Source organism: Megascapheus bottae, chromosome 19, assembly GCF_031878675.1.
Source record: "Megascapheus bottae isolate mThoBot1 chromosome 19, mThoBot2.hap1, whole genome shotgun sequence".
NCBI classification, from domain to species: Eukaryota; Metazoa; Chordata; class Mammalia; order Rodentia; family Geomyidae; genus Megascapheus; species Megascapheus bottae.
The window spans coordinates 25653051-25676501 of record NC_143527.1 but is presented as its reverse complement, the minus strand read 5'-3'; the positions used below and the strand labels follow the sequence as shown (position 1 = coordinate 25676501).

Here is a 23451-nt window from a genome sequence, read left to right as displayed (position 1 = left end):
TTTCAGAATCCTGGCAGCCCATGACTGAGATTTTGAGTTGCCTTTCTCCTTGGTCCTTATAAGTTCAAATGGAGTTGGTTCCCACTTATATGAGATTGTGGTTACTCAAACATGGAATCTGCGAAGCTGTGTTTTCCATAGAACATGGATGTGTTTTCCTTCTAGCTTCCCATTTAGTCAAAGGCACCTTGCCTGGTTATCCTTTACTTCATTTGATTTAGTTGAACTGACTTTAAAGTTTTCTGATCTCAATTTGTTGTGCTAATTTTTAGCAAAAGTATCTTTAGACAAACAGGCAAAAATAATACATAAGTCAAATATAGTAGTCTACAAAATCTTTCAGCATGGACTACATTTAATACACAGTTTTTGTTTTTTTTTTTGCCAGTCCTGGGCTTGAGCTCAGGGTTTGAGCACTGTCCTTGGACTTTCTCAAGGCTAGAGCTCTACCAACTGGGCATCACCACCACTTCTGGCTTTTTTCTATGTATGTGGTACCAAGGAATTGAACCCTGGTCTTCATGCATGCTAGGCAAGCACTCTACCACTAGGCCAAACTCTTGGCCCTAATACACATATTTTAAAGGCAATTTATGTCATAAAAAGTCTAAATCATCTACCTCTAATGTATTTTCCTCTGTATAATGGCTTCAAATTCTAACATTTAAAAAAGGAAATACATTTTGTGTTCAATTTGTCTAAATTACCCCACCCTGGGACAGAGATCTAATCTAATTAGATATCTTGTAATTCAAAGATATGACCAAAAAGGGTTTATTCCTAGGTTATAGAAGACACAGGCATCATATTTGTAGATAAACCTGATATATTGTATATATATATTCACTTGATTCGCTTGTGTGCTTGAAATAGGGAAGAAAGGAGGAAAAACCAAAGATGGTTCAGAGGAGGTGGAGAAGGGAGAATGGGAGAAAATCATAGGAAGGGGTATAATGTTCAAGAAGTAATGTACCCACTACCTGACAAATGTAACTGTAACAGCTCTATACATGGCATGAACAGCAACAAAAAAGAAAACATAAATAAAACAAGAAGAGCTTGTGTGCAAAGTAGCATTTAGAGGAACAGGTAAGACTGCCAAAAGATATCATAAATCATAAAATCTTGAAAAATTACAAGACGATTATTTTTAAGAATGAATAAGCAAAAGCATAAAAGCTACTTGTTTTTATTTGGACATATTAATAAATAAGCAAAAATGTAGAAACTATTTGATTTTGATTTTGACCTATTCCCAGAACTTTTTGAGACTACATGGATTATTTTTTGTGTGAAAAATTCTGTGGTGTTATGTAGAGATGAAAATATAAAAAACAGACACTGCTTTTGAAGATCCTAAGTGGTAAGTTTTCTGGTAAGTTTTCTAAAGTGCATTTCTACCTCAACATTGAGGCATATATATATGTATATATATATATATATACATATATATATATATATAAAGTCTCTGTGCCATGAGGAGCATCAATGAGTCAACATTTCTTAAAAGGATGTCCTATTATACCAAGAATTTTCCTTGAATCTAATCTAATCCCACTCTGCAAGTTAAGACAAATGTGTACACAATGGAAATTTGGTAAGATAGTCTCCTAAAGGGGCAGATATTGACATTACACAGAGGCAGAGTAAATTCATATTAGAGTTGATGGAAATACATTTTTATTTTACTTTATTTATCTATTTATTGCCAGTTGTGGGGCATCTTGGTTATCCTTTTTTTTCAGGAAGCTGCTAGAATTTGGACATGCTCAAATTGCAAAATGACTATCCCCAAAGTAGTGGATACAGCTAGTTAGAATCATACCTGGATCAGGCTTCTGGTACACTGAGCACTATGTGAGGCTGAATAACCACAACCTTCTCTGATGCTTAGGCAAGCCAACATTTCCTCTCCCAATCCCTCTTTGGAGTTCAGGAACTCCTGCCGGGAAGCATGTATTAGCGAACAATTGTATCAGAGAAGGGGAGGTATGAATAGTTGGGGGGAAAAAAAGAAGATAATGAGAAACATAAAATATGGGAAGTTGTAAGGTATTGAAATCCATGAGAATAAAGGGAAAAAAGAGAAAGAAAGAGGTGCCTGGGGGAAGGGGAGTAGAAAGAATATAGTGATCTGAGAAATTACAGGAATCTCCAATAAGACTATGGAGGTTATAGCTACTCATAGTTTAATGACAAGATCTCACTTTACAAATTATTTTTATGAACATAGATCAAGATAGATTTTATTCATAAACTGATTTGTTAAATGGCAATTCCATTTGTATTACCATTTTAAAATAATAATAATTTCTAAAATAGAAATTACATTTAAACTAAAATAAAAGTTTTGGGGTCAATACCTACTTAACCTTTTTATTTTCCTTCTTTATGTTTCTTTTGCATGCTCCCTTTGTGGATGTACAACTATCTGAATCAATGAATACATGCCCTCTGTACCTTCCAAGAATCTAGACCAACATGGGGTCTATGCAGGAAGTGTTTCATAAATCATACTAGATATTGATTGGCTCTTTGCTTGGACATTGATGCATCCTTTAAGACACATATTGAATGATTTTAGGAACTATTTCAAGAGCCTGGTGTGCCAAGAGAAAGCTTTGTCTAGGACTCCTCACTCACTCTCATTTTCTCCATCCCTAAAATCCCTGATTTTTTAACAGCTGGCAGTGAGTTTGGTTTTTCTATCTTCATTCACAGACATAATACAATTTTGGCATTGTTTACCTTCTAACCTGCTTTTTTCTTCCTCCTCCTCCTCCTAATCCCCTGAAACAATTTTGTAGTTATAAACATTCTCTTTTTCTTCCCCTCCCTCCTTCCTTCCTCACTGCCTTCCTCTCTCACTTCCTCCTTCTCTTACTCCCTGCCTATGTATGACTGCTTGATGGAAAAAATTACACATACACATAAACAAATAACGCACATAAAGAGCCCTTTATTTCATTATATGCTTTCCTGATAACACAGTTGTGATATAATATAAATTGGACTTGACTAAGATCAGGATTCGAGTCTGAGCTTTGCTATTTCTCATGAGTTACACAAGGCTGTGGATTCAAAAAGATGTAGATAAGCCTGGAAGTTTGACCTCATGGGAGAGTGCTTGCCTACCATGCACAAAGACCTAGGTTAGATTCCTCAGTACCACCTACACAGAAAAAAACTGGAAGTAGTGCTTTGGCTCAAGTGGCAGAGCTCTAGTCTTGAGAAAGCTCAAGGACTGAGTTCAAGCTCCAGGACTGGCAGAAAAAAAAAGATGTATATACTAGATTCCACTGTTGCCATACTGTAGCTAAAACCAGATGATTTGAACGATTTGAATATCTTAAATGTCATAACAATTAATTACTCAACCAATATAAATTCGAGGGTAAAGAGTTAGATGGATCCATTCTGTTTTTCAGATGGGAAAAGTCAATGTCAGGGAAGTTAAATCTCACATTTAATTGTTGTCACAAGAATGATTAGCGTACTGACATAAAAGGGTAGTGATTATGGAGTCATGGTGCAAGAAGTGGGAGTCCTAGCCCAAGGGGGGTAAATAGACACCAATTAATCTCAACCTTCACCTGTGATTCAGGCTCAGTTATTTTAAGGAAGAAAGAAAAGAATCCCCTCCGTATTGATTGCCTACTATGTGCCAAGACTTGCCCTGGACAATTTCAAACATTTAATTCTCCCAAGAGCCATGAAGGTGGATATTAGTGTCACCCAATTATAGATGGGGAAACTGAAGCTCAGACAGTTTATCACACAAGGTCATGCAGCTGACAATGGCAAAGACTTGATTCTGCCCTTCCCACTGTTCCTTATAGAAGCTTTCTTTCTACCCCCTTGCCTGCAAAGACCACTGCCATCAGACTGTCAACCAACACTGCAATTAGGACCATTGTGTCAGCCCTGTAGCATAGCGTTCATGTCATTTTGCTGTTCAAAATAGGACTTTGGGTTCCATACTGAGGAAATGCACAACCACTGTCTTAAGTAGAGTCAGAGGAGACCAGACTGGGAACTTGGTCACACAAGTATGGGCTAGAAGATATAGAAAGTTGACAGGTCAAAGGCCACTTTCCAGGGAAGTCAGATAGGCAGGTAGATATCAGAAGCTCAAAAAGTTATGGTTCAGAGACTCAGTGTTCACAGAGGCAGGGACAATGGTTCAATTGAATAGGATATATGAAGGCAAGAAAAAGTCCTAAGGTAGGCCTTCTTTTATTGCCTGCTGAGTGTGAACAGCTCTGGATACTAAGTGCTAAACAAACTTTGAAGGATCTCAAATACCTGCAAAAAACTGTTTCCCTTGTGGAATATAAAACATTAATGTGTAAGTTGTTTTAATGTTAGCAGTTGGCAAAAGGACTAAGCATTTTTTGTAGTCTTTAAAAATTGTTAAGTGGTTGTAGAAAGGTGTTACAATTCCATCAGTCAGGTTATGAATATAGAGCTTCTTGACAATGTCACTACTTTGATTTCCCCCATTTCTGCCCTCCTATCCATAACCACAAGTTATGTAGTTCCTCTTTATTTCATAACATACACTAAATACAATGACTGTATTTGCTCACCCTTCTGCTTTCCATTAATGGTACTAACTCTTACACTGATTGATATGACTGCATCTTGTGTTTCAGATATGCATAGAGCCATCTATTCATAAACTTCCAAAGAACTTTCTAGATCAGTGAAGTGTTATGGACTCCAGATTCATTATTTTATACCTCTCCCTTCCTCTATGGCTCAGTATGAAGAATTGCCCTCTTATACATACATATAACCCTGCTTCTGTATCCTGCTTGAGTCTTCTATGTAATTCATTTAATGGGGAATGGTTATGTAGTTGAATAGAAAATTCATCCTTCCTACGGGATCAAACTTTACTTTACATGACACCAAGATTCTGTGAGAAAGAATAAAGATGAGACAGGGCTTACTGGATCTACTAATCTTCCCCAAAGATATCATGTAGGTAGATATTACATTTACACATGGACTCAACTCTGAGAGCATTCAGCCTCTCCTCTCTCTTTCTCTCTCTCTCTCTCTCTCTCTCTCTCTCTCTCTCTCTCTCTCTCTCTCTCTCTCTCCCCCCCCCGTGTGTGTGTGTGTGTGTGTGTGTGTGTGTGTGTGTGTGTGTGTGTGTATGTGTGTGATGTGTGTGTGTGTCCTGGAACCATTTTCCAAGAATGACATTGACATATGTCCCCATAAATAAATTAGCAACCCCATCTCAGCTGACATGTTTGGCAGAAACAAAAAGTTCACATGCCAGTGTGTGGGTTAATTCCTATGCCCATTCCACTGAGAAAGATCAAGTGAATTGATGTGTGTTCGTACCACATGACAGGGATGCAGAAAGCTTCTCCTTCCTACTCATGAGTTTTCATGAGGTTATATTTTTGTGTTTCTATCAAAGTTGTAAGATATTAAATTAACATAGAATAGATAGAAAGTCAGGAGAGTAGATAAAATAGCACTTTTTGATTTTCAAAAAAAACAGACACATATACTCTATACTGCTTTCTCTCAAAAACTTAATATTTGAGGTGAATAATTTTATTCTCTATATATATCGATGATCCGTAGTTGGAAGCAGGCCAACAGAAATGGCCTCAAATCCTTCTGTGTAGTGAGGTGACATCATAAGTGGAAACTTTTACCTTTGACTGTGACGGGTCACCATCAAAATGCAGGCAACTGAAAATATAATTTAAAATTACTTTCAGCTTGGGTATGTAATGTGCATAAGCATCAAAAGTGATAAGAGATTAAAATGGCAGAAAAGCATATGAGAAAATGTTCATGATCTATAGTCATAAAGGAAATGCAAATAAAAACAACCCTAAGATACCACCTTACCCCAACAAGAATGGCCAAGATTTTGAACTCAGACAATGACAGTTGCTGGCGGGGTTGTGGAGAAAAAGAAACCCTACTACACTGGGTGTGGAAATGCAGACTAGTTCAGCCACTCTGGAAAGCAGTGTGGAGGTTTCCTAAAGAACTGAAAATAGACCTTCCCTATGATCCCGCCATACCACTTCTGGGCATCTATCCTAAACATCATGACCCAAGATATTATAAGGACACCTGCTCAGCTATGTTCATCTCTGCACTATTCACAATAGCCAGGTGATGGAAACAACCCAGATGCCCTACTGCAGATGAATGGATACAGAAAATGTGGTATATATGCACAATGGAATTCTACGTAGCCAACAGGCAAGATAAAATAATGGCATTCGCAGGGAAGTGGATGAATCTAGAGCGAATCATGTTGAGTGAGACAAGTCAAGACCTAAGGATCAAAAGGAGTATGAGTATCCTTAATATGTGGCTATTAAATCCAAAGAGTAAAAGAGCAAGGATTCAATAACTGCATACACAAAGCTATGGACATGGTAATGGAAATACAAACATAACTATATAGACATAAAACCTATGACTCTATAGACATAATGTTTTATTTCATTAATTAATATGTTTCTATGACATACAAACCCTTAGCCTAATTGTGATTAAGTTCTAAATACTAAGTCCCAGTGATTGTAAATAGATTCCCTCCTTATACGCTTGTATGTTAAACTTGTCATTTAAAATATGATGTAAAAATCAACATTAATAAATTCTTTAAAAAAAGGCTAAGACAAAAAAAGTGAATTTCATATTTAAAATTGTGTCTGTCCCAAGACATCTCATTATATATACGCAAATATTCTAAAATCTCAAACACTTCAGGTTGGAAGTATTTCTGTAAAGCGATCTTCAACTTATATTGTAAAGCTATGTCTGATAAATCAGCAAGACAGGAAAAGAAAGCAAATGCATTCTATTTCCTTCTAGCATACTCCCTGGAAAGACTAGGAATTTCTTTAATTTTTTTTTCTTTTGCCCTCTCAGGTAATTCAATTAACAGAGGTTTGGAAGAATCCATGAGTTCCTACAATAAACATCTTATGACATAAGAAAAATAAAATATGTGTGTAAACTCCATGTTGCAAATAATTAACTCTGAGAAATTAATACAGAAATAAATAGAATGGGTTTCTTCAATTAATATGGTTTCAGTACTTGAATGTGGTCAGCTACAGGCTAGAATCAACCTGACTCATGGTTATCATGTAGAACAGTGAACTTCATCTAGATAACTGAATTGTTATAAAATGCCAGCTCACCTTCCCAACAGAGGAATTTATGCAATATATAGAGTGTTTACCTATTATCTGCTTACAACTTAATTCATTCATTTCTCCTTACCTATGATATAAACTTTTGGACACATTAATAAACAAGATCAAAGAATTTCCTATCATCTTGAAGATTGTAGTGTATAGGCCTTCAAGCTTGGTCTCATTTTTAAAAGCTTTATTGTATTTAAGTAGTTTTTATCTCATTTTAAGGAATTTAATATTTTAATATTCATTGTGACTGTGCCTATCTAATCTAGTGAAAATAGTGCTCTTTTTCTGGGTTAGTGAAAGCTCAGGGCTCACGTGGACTAGGCCCTGCATCTCAACAACTCTGTGCCTCTATTTTTTATATATCAGATGTGTGTGAGATATTCAAAAGCTGCACCCTGCAATATAAAAACTGGCAGCTTCAAGTATCTATTTAATCTCACTTTGTTACCTGATATATCAGATATATTTGTATTTGGTTATTTGAAATTGGATAGGGAACGGGGGAAAACAAGGTAAGAGGTGGGGGTGGGGGGATGGAAAAGGGGATCAAGACATGTGAAAGGGTATCAATGTATGGGAATTAATGCACCATCTACCTGGCAAATATCATGTAACCCTTCTATTAATTACAATAAAAAATATATGAAAAAAATAAAGTATATCACATTAGTGATCATACAATTTAAAAAATCAGCCTTATTCGCCATATTTCAAGGGCAATTTACTACATGTGGGCAAAGTGTCATTGCATTGGACACTGTTTAACAGGATATTTTATCCATATAGAAAATCCCCTTAGACATAACCCAGTACTAAATGACAACTTCTGGGGTAGGTATCTCTGATGTTTTTGTTTTGAGTGTTTCACTACAGAATTCAAGATGTAGCATCTTGTTATGAAATCTCGTATCATTTTTTCCATATTTAAAGCATATGGCATTACCAAGCAAAACCACAGAGATGAGTATGTTTTCTTGGGCATGTTTTTCCTCCTCTACTAGACTGGAAGTATTCAAAGGTGTAGATCATGCATTCTCTTCTATATGGAAAGGCTTGGTTCAGTGCCCTGTAGGTGGGAGGAGCTCAAAAAAAATGTCTGTGTTGTTGGTAAAGAGGATCATTACTGGTTTTTAACTGCACCCTAACAGACTGTGAGCTATGCTTCTAAGTAGCGGAGGAGAGTTGTTCGAAAGAGAAGCCCTGAGGGACAGATCACGAGTTTGGACTTCGCCACACTGAGTTTGATCCCAAAGGCTATTTCTGCACATCAAGCCATCTGGAGAGAGTGTGGGTGCCAGGCAGCACGCCTGTGCAGTGATGTATCTCATCTCTTGGTATTTAAATGCTGTCTTGGCATGGGGCACTTATGTCCGCAGTAAGCCACAGGCATGAGAAGAAAAAAAAAGTTTGATCCAAGTGGTGGGATGCAAACTTCATTTCCTCAGTTGAACTCAGTTATCTCCTGGACGCAGATGCTGATCCACTTCCATGGTTGTGAGAATTCTCAGTCCGGGTCTCATAAGAAGATGATCACAACAGCTTTACAATAATGAAAAGGGACTAGAAATTCTTGGGATGAACCCTGTCCAAATTCACTCCCTAAGACACTGAAAAAAATGAGGTCTGCTCTGAAAGATCATGTTTGCTGTAGAGGAGGAATTATTTTAAGTAAAGTAGCCTTCAACATTACTCAGTTGCATCAAGATCCAAATGCCCAAAGGAACAATATTGCAGGCACTTAATGTTTCATGTAAGATTGTCTTCTTCTTGTCATTGCTCGCTCTCTTGCTATTGTCCATTTGCTCAATTCTCTTGTCTCTGTATATTTGCATCAAAAGGATCTGTACTTCTTGCCCACACTGCTGGCTTTGGAAAGCTTAAAGAGAAAAATCTTAAGTAATATAGGTCAGAACATGCTACAGATACTTTTAAAGATGTATTCCTTTAAGCAAATTTAATGAAATTTCTATTTCATTAGGACTCTGGAGGATCAAGAACTTTAAGTCATTATTGGAGGTCTTATAGTTAGAGAGAGACATAGAGAAAGACTAACATGGGACCTTACGTAGCTTCAAAAAGAATGTGGTGAAAGTACAGAGAAAAGATGTCTATTCCCACAGTTTTCTGCCTGCTAGTTATTTGCCATGATACTTGAGAATTCATAATGTATAGAAATATACAGCTAAGGATTGGCGATATTAAAATGTGCATGATGAACTTGGCATATATATATATATTTTTCAAATAGGAGTTTTATTTGAGTGGTGAAAATTTAAGTGTATTGAAATGGGAAGAGCAAGGGGGAGCAAATACAGTCATTTCATTAAATGGGTGCTATGTAAAAATTGTATTACGTATCTTGAAGTTAGGGATGTTATAGGAAAGATGAGGGAGAAATGGAAGTGACATTGATCAAGATGTATTGTACTCATAATCTGACATCTAGAATTGAAAATCCTTTACAACTATTTAATAAAAATAAATATTTTAGAAATTCATTGTACTATATATGACTAGGTGAACTAATTGATAGGCAATAAATGATTACTAGACTCTGGTGGAAAAGAATCCTTCAAGCAAGTGCAATCACAGATAAATTATTATTGGTTTAGGAAATAAATGGAAAGTTGAGAGAAGTTCATCATTATAAAATAAGTTAAATAAAGGAAATGGAAAAAAAACTCCCATGCTCCTAGATGGAAAAAATTAACATCATGAAAATGGCAGTATTGCTAAGGGCTATCTACAAATTCAACACAATGCCCATCAATATCCCAATGTCATTCTTTAAAGAAATAGAAGAGGCAATCCAATATTTCATATGGAATAATAAAAGACTCTGTAGAGCAAAAACAATTCTTAGCAGAAAGAACAGCACAGCAGGAATTTCAATACCAAACTTTAGACGTTATTACAGAGCTATAGTGACCAAAACAGCTTGGTACTGGCACAAGAACAGGCCTGAAGATCAATGGAATAGAACTAAGGACCCAGATATTAACCCACAGACCTAAGGCCACATAATCTTTGATAAGGGAGCCAAAAAAATAGAATGGAAAAAAGACAGCCTCTTCAACAAGTGGTGCTGGCAGAACCGGTTAAGTACCTGAGAAAAACCTAAAGTTGGATCCTTCTTTGTCACCCTGCACCAGCATTAACTCCAAATGAATCAAAAACCTCGATGAAAAACCAGATACACTGAAAACTTTAAGAGAAGGAATAGGAGACACACTGGGTCTCCTTGGCACAGATCGAAACTTTCTTAATAAGGACCAAGGAACACAACAAATCAGAGAAAGTCTGGATAAATGGGACTGCATTAAACTGCAGAGCTAGCAAAGGACATAGCTAGCAAATTAACTAGAAAGCCTACAGAGTGGGAGAAGATCTTCACTAACCATACAACAGACAATGACCTCATATCTAAAATATATCAACAGCTCAAAAAATTGAATCACTCCAAAACTAATTTCCAAAGAAACAAGCATCCCATTAAAAGATGGACCAAAGACTTAAAGAGAGTCTTCTCTGAAGAAGAAACAAAAATGGCCTATAGACACATGAAGAAATGCTGGACATCTCTGGCCATAAAAGAAATGCAAATCAAAACAACTCTAAGATTCCACCTCACTCCAATTAGAATGGCCAGGATCAAGAAATCTAATAACAATAGATGCTGATGGGGATGTGACCAGGAGAGATCACTACTATACTGTCGGTGGGAGTGCAAACTCATTCAACCACTATGGAAAGCAGTATGGCAGTTCCTCAAAAGACTAAACATAGAACTCCCCTATGACCCAGCAATTCCACTACTTGGCATTTATCCAATTGTCCAGAAAAAAGGACATACTAAATCCACTAGCACAATGATGTTCATTGCAACACTATTTACCATAGCAAAGATATGGAACCAAACCAGATGGCCCTCAGTTGATGAGCGGATCAACAAGATGTCGTATTTATACACAATGGAATTCTGTGCTGCTTTGAGAAAGAAAGACATTGCCCCATTTGTAAGGAAATGGAAAGACTTAAAAAAAATCATATTAAGTGAAGTAAGCCAGACTCAAAGGAACATAGGCTCAATGGTTTCCCTCATTTGTCATAATCAGTACAAACCTTGGTCTCTCTTAGCAGAGATTTACAATAGAGAAAAACCTAGATACATCAGGTCATATTGGATGATGCTAAATGAAATGACCTCCAGGATATAGAAACAAAAGCCATATAATGAGTGATTGTTGTCCTTAATGTACTGTTATCTCTCATCTCTTTTGCTGTCTCTTGGTTATCTCATTTGGTTACAATATTTCACCTTGTTATTTGATATATTGTATATGTGTGTTTTGGGTTATTTCAAATCGGATAGGGAAGGGAAGCAAACAAGATGGGGTGTGGGGGTGGCGAGAGGGGAATGGGGACCAAGACATGAGAAAGGGTATGAATATTTGTGAAGTAATGCACATTCTATCTGGTGAATATAATGTAACCCTTCTATCAATTACAATTATAATAAATAATATATGGAAAAATAAGTTAAATAATAAGAAAATACCTAAAATTTGGAAATTCCCACACAGGCCTAAAGGATACTGGCTAGTTATTAAGAAGCATGGAGAAATAAACAGGAAAAGGCAGGGCAGACCCAAAATTTTAGGGTTTTAGGTCTCCTGGGAAGAGAATTCGTCTATGTCTTATACAATTAAGAGACACTCTTCAAGGTACCTTTAAATTATATCCTATCTTTTTGGTATTATAGTAACATTATTTGCATTCTGGTCTTTGATTTCTAATTTAATTCATACCTTTCCTTTCTAAGTTTCAGGGCTTGATGCAAACTCCCAGTGCTCCAATGAAAGCATCCTCAAGTTATGCAGCAATTATGCACAAATCCCATAATCTTCCACTTACATGTTTGATTGGATATATTTCTATAATGTTCTGTTATGCTTGTTTAAATCATATAACTTTGCACATCATAAACATTAGTCAAATGTAACTTCATAAGGTCAAAATAACATACCTATTATCTTTATTTTTTCAAAGTGAATGCCAGAATTCATGGTTAGGATAATTATGAGGACTTAGATGGAAGAAAGGTAGTTAGTAAAGAAAAGGTACTGTTTCAAAAACCAATAAATTTGCTGGAATATAACTCTGGCAACTGAAAACAATATAGTTTTTAAATCATGTACAGTTTCTATTATTCAATTTTTACTTTCAGACTGGTGAATAAAATGAAATGCATGGTAGAATATGACACACTTTATCTCTGAGATTACTTTTAAAAGCAAAGCTGAAAATACTCTGGGATATTTCAAAACCATTCTCTTAAGACTCAAAGTTGAGTTTTATGAATTCAAAGTGTGTAGAATAATTCACAGCTTTGGCAAAAAGTGCCCAGACTTTTGGAAATTTGATTATTTGTTCAACATGAATTGAGACTCTACTTATGTGAGGGTACTGGGCTAGATGCCATGGGAAGTGTGATGATGTATACAAAGACTTCAGAGTCTTGGAAACCTGAGCAGGCTCTGTTCTTGTTCCAACGGTCCCCTGCACATTCTCTTTAAGCACTTGCTACTGTCTATGATATTTCCTGCCTTTCCTAGACTACAGCTGTTCAGAGAAGTTAGTATCTTTTCCTATCTTGCCTGGAACTTAAGTCTTTAAAAGTGGCAACCAATAAAAGTTTGTTGACCACAATTGAACTGTGCCAAATATTACCCTCCAATCATTTCTAATAACAGATACAAAAATATGAATCCTAGATCTCCCAATGGAGATCAAGAGCTTCATGTAGTCAAAATAGCATAATGAGGACAGATATCTTCAGTAGCCACTCTGTTGAAAATGAATTAGACAACTTGTGAATGAAACCAGGAAGGAGAACTGGGGCAGAATGAAAGAAAGTTAATATTGCAAAAGGAAATATTCTTATTACCTGACTTATGAAATTCTAAGCTCTCTCTAGATCACCTTTATAGTAAAAGTACAACTACTTAATAAAAAATGATGGAGGAATCCAGGAACAAAAGAGCCAAGTGCTTATCTAACACCCTTTTAAGACGCAGACACAATTACCTTTAAACAAGTTAGGAACTTTTCAGTTATCTTCCTAGTTGGTAATGAGGGCCTGGTTAACATTTTCTTTTAATTGACAAGATGACATCATTTCAACTTTCACTTTGAAAAAAAAAACAGGTCCTTTTGCACTCCATTAATTTCAAAGCATCAGTAGAGACAGACATCATCTAGCCTTCTTTTTGCTCTGATAAATCAAGCCACATGGTTCAAAGTTCTGAATCCTGATAAAGATGCTGAAACTCAGTGATCAGTTGAAGTCAAAACCTGCCCTGATGACTTCATCCTCTGAGTAAAATTCTTCCTCGGTTCCACCAAGTTTGGAATGAAGGTTTCATTATCTCTGGAACAGTTGCTTCCATTCTCTGACATTTTTTTCTTGTTGCTTGTGATTTCAGAAAGCATCCACTTTTCACAAGTGAAAACTGATTTTGTCCAAACAGATGCTTGTTTCTATATTTTGCATTCTAGAAAAAAATATGCGTATGATTTGGTTGGGGAGGGGGCTAGTGAGAGATGGGAAATAAAACTCATACAGACGCTGGTAGAGGCACAGCTTGATCTAAAATTAGAAGCCAACTGAAAGCAGTAAGTAGGAGGAAGGGGGTCTCCAAAGAAAATTTGTTGTATAATAAAATACTCATTGAAAACATTCTGACAAGGAGGCCTAGCAAAATTCTCACAGATCTTAGTTTAGATGACAAAATGGTTTCTCTCCTAGAACTTTCTGTGAGAATCTGTGGTAAACTGGATTTAGACAAGTTATTTTAAATCAGTCAAGCAATCAAATCCTTCAGTCTAATCCCTCAATCAGCAATCATCTCCTGAGCACCAATTTTTGTCCTGATAAGTGTTAGGCTTGAAGAGATGTCAGGAAGAAAACAAATAAACAAGCTAGTAAACAGAAATAGCTCAAGAATGTCCAGAGACAGTGCAGGACACAAATGGGAAATGGCGATGATACTCACACAGCAGTAAGCCAGTGAGCCACATTTTAGCCAGTTGATCCAGAGGTTCATCTAAAGTAAACCTATTTATTTTTGAATGAATTTCTCACCTTCATGTAGATTAGAAATCTTATACACACACGCACACACACACACACACACACACACACTTAAAAGTGCTGATTTATAAACCACAAAAACTTATTTCTCACATTTTAGCCTAGAAGTCAAAGTTCAAGGGATTTGCAGATTGAAAGGGGATTTTTTTTTCTCCTGCCTAAAAATAGTTACTTCCCCCTGAATCCACAAATGGTGGAAGGAAAGGCAGGTTTCAAGGTTCGAGAAGTAATGCACCCATTACCTGACAAATGTAATTGTATCCCCTCTACACATTTTCCCGACAATAAAATATAATAAAAAGGGTTTCTTTTATCAGAGCATTCATTTCCTTACCATTCATCTTTCAAAGGCCCCTTCTTCCAATTGGCATACTGATGATTAGGTTTTATTAGGTTTTTTGGAGGGATCCAAATATTCAGACCCAGCATTTGGGGAGAAGCCATGACTCTGGTGTATCTCATGCTCTGCTAGCTCCACAGGATATATGACAAGGTCACTCCAGAGTCACTCTACAAAACAAGGATGGCATCAGTATCTGGAGATGTCCTAATCATTCCACTATCTCTGTCCACCATGCTTGGGCCGGATGGTAGGAACTGACTATGCTCTAACTCTCAGCATGTTTACATCCCAAAGGTGGATTTCTGGAAACAAATTTGAAAGTGAGATCAACATACCAGGCACTGCATTGCAGATTGCCCTCATGGATTTGATAAGGAAATCTCCTGGATATCATCTTATCCCAATGTCACTCCTCTCTGTGGGCTTTGAGATTGGTTAATTCCATTGCAGCCTTCTATACACACCCACACCACTTAGGGGAATGAGTTCTCCTGTTTCTCCACTAAGCGATCCCCGTATGCACTGAAGGAGCTCATGTGGTCACTGTCGAGATGATTCCCTTCCACTGTGGTTTGGGCTCTGATGGTAACTGCTTCCATAATCAGAGCTCACTGCAAAGTGATGCTGCATTCCTCTACTGCAAAGGTAATTATTATTCTTATAGTACAATTAGCAAACATTACATTTCTGTTTGCCTTGTTAAGACTTTGCTACCAAGTTTAACAACAACACACTTATTCCAAAACTGCCAAAGAAGAAGATGCTATTATAGTAGATTAGACCTGGCTTTTTTTTTCTGTGTGTTTCTTCTCTATTTACTGTACAGACAACGCATGCTAAATTTTAAAATGGGAAGGGTTCAAATTAACAATGTTAGACCTATAAAGGAACGTCAAGGCATATAAAACTAACTTTTCAATTTAGAAGTGGAAGAAATTTAAGGAACAACAAAATCAGTGATTTGTCCCAAATTATACTAGTTTCTAAAAGAACCAGTTTCAAATCAGTGGTGTGGGCTTCTAGTGGAGAGCTTATATTTCATTCTCCCTTTCAACACTGAGAATAAGAAAGAAAAGGTTCAGACTGAGGAAGGTGTAATTCCGAGTTTATTGATAGTGTCTTGAAAAGAAGACATTTTATGCAATTTAATCTCTCTGTCTTTGTCTGTCTGTCTGTCTGTCTGTCTGTCTGTCTGTCTCTCTCTCTCTCTCTCTCTCTCTCTCTCTCTCTCTCTCTCTCTCTCTCTCTCTCTCTCTCTCTCTCTCTCTCTCTTTCTGACACTTCCCCTCACCCCCCCATCTCTCAATGGTGCTGGAATTTGAACACAGGGACCCACTCACACTGCTAGGCAAGGTCCTCTACTCCTGGAGCTATGGCTGTTGGACTTTTCACTTTTATCTTTTTTCAGAAAGGGCTTCATGCTTTTGTCCTAGCAGTCCTTAAACAACATTGCTTCTATCTCTGCCTCCCTTGTACTCAATTATAGGCATGTTTCTCTCTGCCTAATTCAATGCCCTGAACTGGATTCCTAAACTCTAGTCTGCACCCTGACACGGATAATCTATGTTACTTGTCCCTCCCTGAAATTCCCAGCATTCCCTCCCTTACGAAAACAAGAGGGCTGCAGTAAAACATTCTGGAAATCCTTCTTCGTGGCACTATTGGAGAACAAGATCCAGCCAGGCATCAGATTAGGCATCTATCATCCTTTTGGATACTGGTAGTATCTCACTTCAACAAGTGAAAACAGGGACCCACTGCTCTGTCACCGGTTCATTCATTTAACCGCATGGAGAAACTTTTCATAATTTATTTATTCATCCATAAACTTGCAGAGACAGAGAGAGGCAGGGGATATTGAACACAGTGTGGGGTAGGCGATCAGAACTGAGCCCCAGCACAGTAGGAATAACCCCCTTCCTTTCCTGTTGGTTGTCTTGGCTGGGGGCAGAGTTTTCTCCAGCCATTCCATAGCCAGTTCCCATATCATCACTGCTTGTTCCTCCTCTCTGGCTTTATTAAGCACATTAAGTAAGATGTTTTGCCATGTCTTTACCGAGCCTGTTGCATTGATTATTCACAATGCCATCACCACTCCTCCCATTTGCTCGATGGCCCTCCTCCAGCTTTGATTTATTACCCACTATATTGTTCCCAGCACACACCTTTTTATCACTGTCACATATGTAGGCCTGGTGATGAGATATACTCCTCTGAGGTAGCTGGAGGGGCAAGAGAGAGCAGAAGAAACTAAGCAAGGAGGAAGTTTGCAACTGATTTTTATCTTATTCTGAAACTCATCTATGCTTATATTTTGGAAGATCGCAAACATAATTATCTCTGTTTATAAAATAGGAGATTTAGTGGACCACTTGAAGAGTGACATTTAAACTCCAGATGTATGTTTAATTAAGAATACCAAAATGAGATTTTTTTCTTAAATTGACAGAGTTGATTATCAAATATGTTTAAAGGTCCAGAAGTGGTGATAATTTATTTCAAATGGATGATGGCATGCAATTTTATTATAAAATACCAAATAGATAAAAATAAAAGTACTTTGTCACATAGACCTTATTCATATAATTAGATTTTATCTCACATAAATATAAGAATGTGGTCTCTAATTTTTGTTTGGCTGACAGAATTTATTTTTAATGATTATAATTTATAAAATGTGTGTGCATGTGTGTTTGTATGTGTGTGTGTGTGTCTGTGTGTGTGTAGGTATGAAAAATATCATAGATACATATATTTTTTTTTACAATTTCAAAGTAAATACAGTTCTGGAGTAGGAATGGTGCTCCATACCTCTTATTTCAGTAACTCAGAGGTAAAAGGATTATGGTCTGAGACTATTCGGGGGGTGGGAGCAGGAGAAAGAAAAAAGAAAAAAAAGTGAGATTGTATCTCAAAAGATAAGCCAGGTATGAGGTAACACAACTGGAGCTTGTTTACTCTGAGGTAAAGGAAAGACTACTGTGACTTCTGCCTATCCATGTAAAATCACAAGAGCTCATCTGAAATGGTTCAAATATAGAGCCTTTACATAGCCAGCTTGGCTCTAAGTTCAAAACTCCAGTACCTCCAAAATATTTGTGAAATAAACAATCATATAGAAAAATAATATTAGATACTTATATTCTAAAAGTAAATAAATAAAGCAATAAATCATCTGTGTGTCAAGGACTGTGAATATTGAGGTTTGGGTATTATCACTGCAAGCTAAAACTTAAAAATATATAATGAACAGATGATTCCAAACTCCTCATCTTATCTATGCTTTTAAAAAGAAAAAAAAATCAGGAAGAAACCTTCTCAAACTGAAAACAATCCTAAATTAGTGAAAGAAAATTACAATTCAGCAATCCATTAATTTAGATTCATCACAGAAATATAGTGTTATTTAAGGTAATTTGTTACATATGCAGACTGAAAAGAAAACAGACATAAAAATAATATCTCAGTAGACACAGAGCATGTATCTGGTAAAATGTAATATCAATAAATGATAAAAATGTTTCAATATAAAAGAAACAGAGTGAAACATTAACAAGGTAAAGAGAAGGAAAGAAGGTGAAAACAAAAACAAGCCTAGAGAAACATTCCACCTTTAGATAATTGCATTAGAATACTTTTTAAAAATAAGAAATAAGGCAACTGTGTCTGGTATTATTTAAAACCTATATTATGTCAAATATTTGATTCCAGAAGTAAAACCAAAAAATTAAATTCAAAAGTCATTTAAAGCCAGGTGGGGTGGCTCACACCTGTAATCCTTCACAGGAGGCTGAGATCTGAGGATCAAGGTTCAGAGCCAGCCTGCACACAAAAGGACCTGAGACTCTTACCTCCAATTAACCTCTAGAAAATGGGAAGTGGGGCTTGGCTTAATGGGTAGGGTGGTGGCCTTAAGATGAAGAGATCAGGGACAACGCCCAGGCCAAGTTCAATCCCCATGACCCCCCACACAAAAATATTGTACTATGCATTATGTGAATTTTACATGTATTAAATAAAACACCTACATACCTACTATTATTTATCATATAATATAAAAATTAAATAAAAGGTAAATATTAAATGATTCAGAGAGTAGAACAGTAACTGTATGAAATAAAGTATGCAAAATTATAACAACTAAAACACAAACTACTAATAAAGTCAAAATTATAGATGAATTTGAGAAGTTTACTAACTTAAATTCAAAATATCCTTTCAATAAGAAATGAGATATTAGTCTGAGTAGTATGGCCTGCTATGACAAGAGAACATAGACTATGGGCTGGGAGTTTGGCCTAGTGGTAGAGTGCTTAAGTAGCATGCATGAAGCCCTGGGTTCAATTCCTTGGTACCATACACAGAAAAAGTCAGAAGTGGTACTGTGGCCATGTGGTAGAGCTCTAGCCTTGAGAAAGCTCAACGACTGTGCTCAGGCCCTGAGTTCTAGCCCCAGAACTAGCAAAAAAAGAAGAAGGAAAAAAAAGAAAGAAAACATAGACTAGGCACCTAAGCAATTGTATCTTCCTACAGTCATTGAGTCCAGAAGTTCAAGATTAGAGTGCCAGCAGAGTTTAGTGTCTGGTGATGCCTAGCTGTTCCTCTTGCATATTTTTCTTCTTATACTGAGAGTAAACACTGCTATCTCTTAATCTTTTAATCTCACAGGGACAACAGTTTCTGTCCCTATGGTCTCATTTATCCTTTATTATGTCCTCCTTCGTGGCTCTTCCTACAATTTCTGTAACACTCAGGCTTTAGGCTTCAACATATAAACTTTGTGGAACACAGTTCAGTCCTCAGAAGATACATGGAAAGAATCGTTTTAGCTAAGCACTTGTAGCTCAAATCTTTAAGGCTAACTATTGAAAAGGCTGAGATTTGTGGGATCATGATTTCAAGCTAGCCTATGTAGAAAGTTTGTGAAGCTCGATCTCCAGTTAACCAAACAGTGGGCTGTAGGTGTGGCACCAAAAGCAGAGCACCAGCTTAGTGAATCTAAAGCCCTAAGTTAAAGACAGCAAGACTAAAATTAATAATAATGTTTTCAAATGTAAAATATGAAAACATACTTGTCACATATATGATTGATCAATCCAAATTAGAATGTACAAATAACATCAGTTTGTAAGACAATAGAAATTCTGAAAGTGTCTTGAACATATTTGCACAGAAAACAAAAAATGGATAGTTAAATTATTAAAACATTTGCAATTCAATTGGAACTCCAATAAATATAACTACATCAAAAGTAGATAGTTTATATCCACATAATGCATAAAGATTAAAATTTGGCATCAGCAGTATTGACAAAGTTAGGGAACAGCATAAATATCACTCTGGCACATGGCTCTCCAGAAAACTTGATGCTCACACGTCCTTCATGAAGGGTCAATAATATCTACCCCCAAATCTGTAACAGATTAAAAAAAATTAAATGTCCCAAATGTCCATCTGTATTGAGAAACTGTGGAACACGTTTTGAGTGACTGGTACACAGCAAAGAAAACCTGATCTAGATCAGTATATATCAACATAGGTGAATAGTATTGGTGTGAATGTAAGATGAATACAATGCTGTTTACATAAGACATAACTATGTGCACGTACACATAAATATATGTATATATAATACAATGCTATTTACTAAAATCTCAGACACTCAATCATACAATGTTGAATATTCAATATTCTTATGTATGGATATCATTGTGTGTGTTGGGATTATGACTGTCAAGACAGATTAGTAGCTTTTAAACATTTTCTATGGGAAAAAGAAATATTTTAGTGGAGTAAAATTTGGATAGTTATTGCAGATAAAGTCTGAAACAAAATTGAAACGTTCTTTCAGAGTATGTGACAGCATACCCATGTACATGTGTGCATACATGTACTAGAAATAAAAATGTTTATATGAATGATAGTTGAAATCTAAAAGACATATAATTTACTTCATGGTATTTCCACTGACCAAATGCGAGTACAGCAAATTTTCAAAACTGAGCTTAAAACTTTCCATGGGCTTCCAAGTTCATAACTTCATCTCTCAGTTGTGTTATATACAGAAGATGTCCAAGCTAACTTGGACATCAAGGTCCCACATTCAGATGTTGGCCAGGAAGCTCTTAATGTAGAAGATACTACATACATATAGAATCCACAACCATTGACACTGGTAGTGTTGGAAGGATACAGATCCTGGCAAATGGAAACCTGAGGTTTTTTTGTTTTGTGCCTGGGGGTGACTCAGATTTTCTAGAGGCCCCCTTTTACCTGTCATGTTGCCTTCATTGTCAGAAGGAGGGAGAATGTCTCACATCCAACTCCTCCCTCATTGTGAACCTCTTTTACTGGAACGCCAATTGCCAACAGTGGGACAGGTACAAAGCATGTGCTTCCTGACATGATTCTCTGAGATGAAGATAATCTCATTGCTACTGTTTCCCTGCCAGTGATGAATTAGGAGCTATGTGCAGAACAATACACTGATGATCTGTCCACAAAACAGATAGACAGGTGAGTCTAAATATTGAGATTTTTACAGACTAAGACAGGCCCAGGAGAGGGTCCGGAAAAAGAAAAAGGAAACAAGACAACTACACATAAGGTGATTCCAAATTGAGTGCAGATTAAAGCCATAAATGAATAGTAAAGAGTGTTTTTAAAGATAATGGATGAACTATAACCATATATTTTGGATGAGATAATAAAATTAATAGTGAGTTTTCTGATTTTATAAGAGTTCTTTTTTATATTACTTAGGAAATACTTTTACTTTTGGGGCATCCATACCAGGGATTGAGCTCAGTACCTAGAACTCTCTTGATTACTCTGCTCACAGTTTACATTCTAATACGAAAGCCACATCTACAGTCCAATACTTAGGAAATAAACAGTGAAGAACTTAAGAATAAGAGGGAATAATTCTTGCCTTTTTTATTCCAAAGGATACAAAAAGAAAATTCAAATGATAAAGGAAAAAACATACAGATACATACAGAGACTTGGGAAGAAATGTTGAATGATATTTTTATCACGCTGACTTCTTGCCACTTGTAGTGTTTTTAACTTCAACGAAATACCTTATTAAACATGAAATAGGAAAGAAAGAGTAAGTATCAAAGTAAGTAATGCTGTGGGTAACTTTGAGTAGAGAGGTTTGGTTTCAAATGTAAAGGAAATAAAAGAGAGTTAGTATTGTTCCAACCATTGGTAATGTTAACAACCTGGATAAACTTAATTAAATATATATATACATATATATGTATATATATATATTGTTGTTGTTGTAGCTATGGTTGGTCATGGGGCTTCAGCCCAGGGCTGGGGCACTGTCCCTGAGTTCTTTGGTTAAAGCCTAATACACTTTGGGCCACAGTGCCACTTACAAATTTTTAGTGGTTAATTAGGGATAAGAGTCTCATGAGGACTTTTCTGTTGGGGCTGGCTTTGAGCCATGATCCTCAGATCTCAGCCTCATGAGAAGTTAGGATTACAGGTGTTAGCCACTAGCACCTGCCTAATTCTTTCTTACATGTGAATCATTGATCTTTTGTGTGGATCGATAATGTAATAATGAGAATTATGAATAGGAAGAAAGGAAAAAGGAAAGAGGAAGAAGGAAGGGAACTTGGAGGGTTTCTTTCTTTTTCTTTCCTCTTTCTTTTTGCCTTTAGGTTTTTGAGACAAGTATTGGCTATCCAAGACTAGTCTTGTAATTAAGATCCTAATGCCTTATTTTCCTTAATACAGGGATTAAAGTACATGCCATAAGTTGTTTCTTTCTTTCTTTCTTTCTTTCTTTCTTTCTTTCTTTCTTTCTTTCTTTCTTTTTTTCGTGGGTCATGGGGCTTGAACTTGGCCTGGGCGCTATCCCTGATCTCTTCAGCTCAAGGCTACCACTCTACCCCTTGAGCCAAGCCCCACCTCCTGTTTTCTAGAGGTTAATTGGAGATAAGAGTCTCAGGTCCTTTTGTGTCTGGACTGGCTCTGAACCTTGATCCTCAGATCTCAGCCTCCTGAATAGCTAGGATTACAGGTGTGAACCACCACACCCAGGTCCAGTTTCTCTTTTTTATAGGGAAAAAAATAGAAGACAGAAGGGAGCAAGGAAGGAGGGAGGGATGGGGAAAGAAGGAAAGAAGGAAGGAAGGAAGGAAGGAAGGAAGGAAGGAAGGAAGGAAGGAAGGAAGGAAGGAAGGAAGGAAGGAAGGAAGAAAGGAAAGAAGGAAGGAAAGAAGGCAGGAAGGAAGGAAGGAAGGAAGGAAGGAAGGAAGGAAGGAAGGAAGGAAGGAAGAAAGGAAGGAAGGCAAGCAGGCAAAAAAGAAAGAAAGAAAGAAAGAAAGAAAGAAAGAAAGAAAGAAAGAAAGAAAGAAAGAAAGGAAGGAAGGAAGGAAAGAAAGAAAGAAAAGAAAGGAAGAAAGAAAGGAAAGAAAATAGAAAGAAAGAAAGAAAGAAGGAAAGAAGGAAAGGAAGAAAGAAAAAGAAAAGAAAGAAAGAGGAAGGAAGGAGAGGGAGGAGAAAGAGAGAAGAAGGAAAAGAAGGAAGGTGAATATAGCCCCCTATTTAAAAGTACTTGGATCTATTTATTTTAAAATATAGCTTCTGGAGCTCCCCATCCACACCTTAAATCAGAAGTTCTATGATTCGTTGTTGGATCTGGAATGCTGTAAAGCAGCTTAAGTATAGTGAAATTTCACAACCACACCATGTTGGAATTCAATAAAACTTTTTTTTCCCTTTTGGCATAAAGT

General features: G+C 36.6%; 1 long non-coding RNA gene across 1 annotated transcript; it reads right to left on the bottom strand.

Annotated features, from left to right (window-relative positions):
• Nucleotides 1-13498: 13498 nt before the first annotated feature.
• Nucleotides 13499-21776, bottom strand: LOC150049741 (uncharacterized). The gene is made up of 4 exons (XR_016538877.1): nt 21697-21776; nt 16864-16920; nt 14690-14865; nt 13499-13756 (listed from the first exon to the last, which is right to left on the bottom strand). It is a non-coding gene; the product is annotated as an uncharacterized LOC150049741 (long non-coding RNA).
• Nucleotides 21777-23451: the final 1675 nt, after the last annotated feature.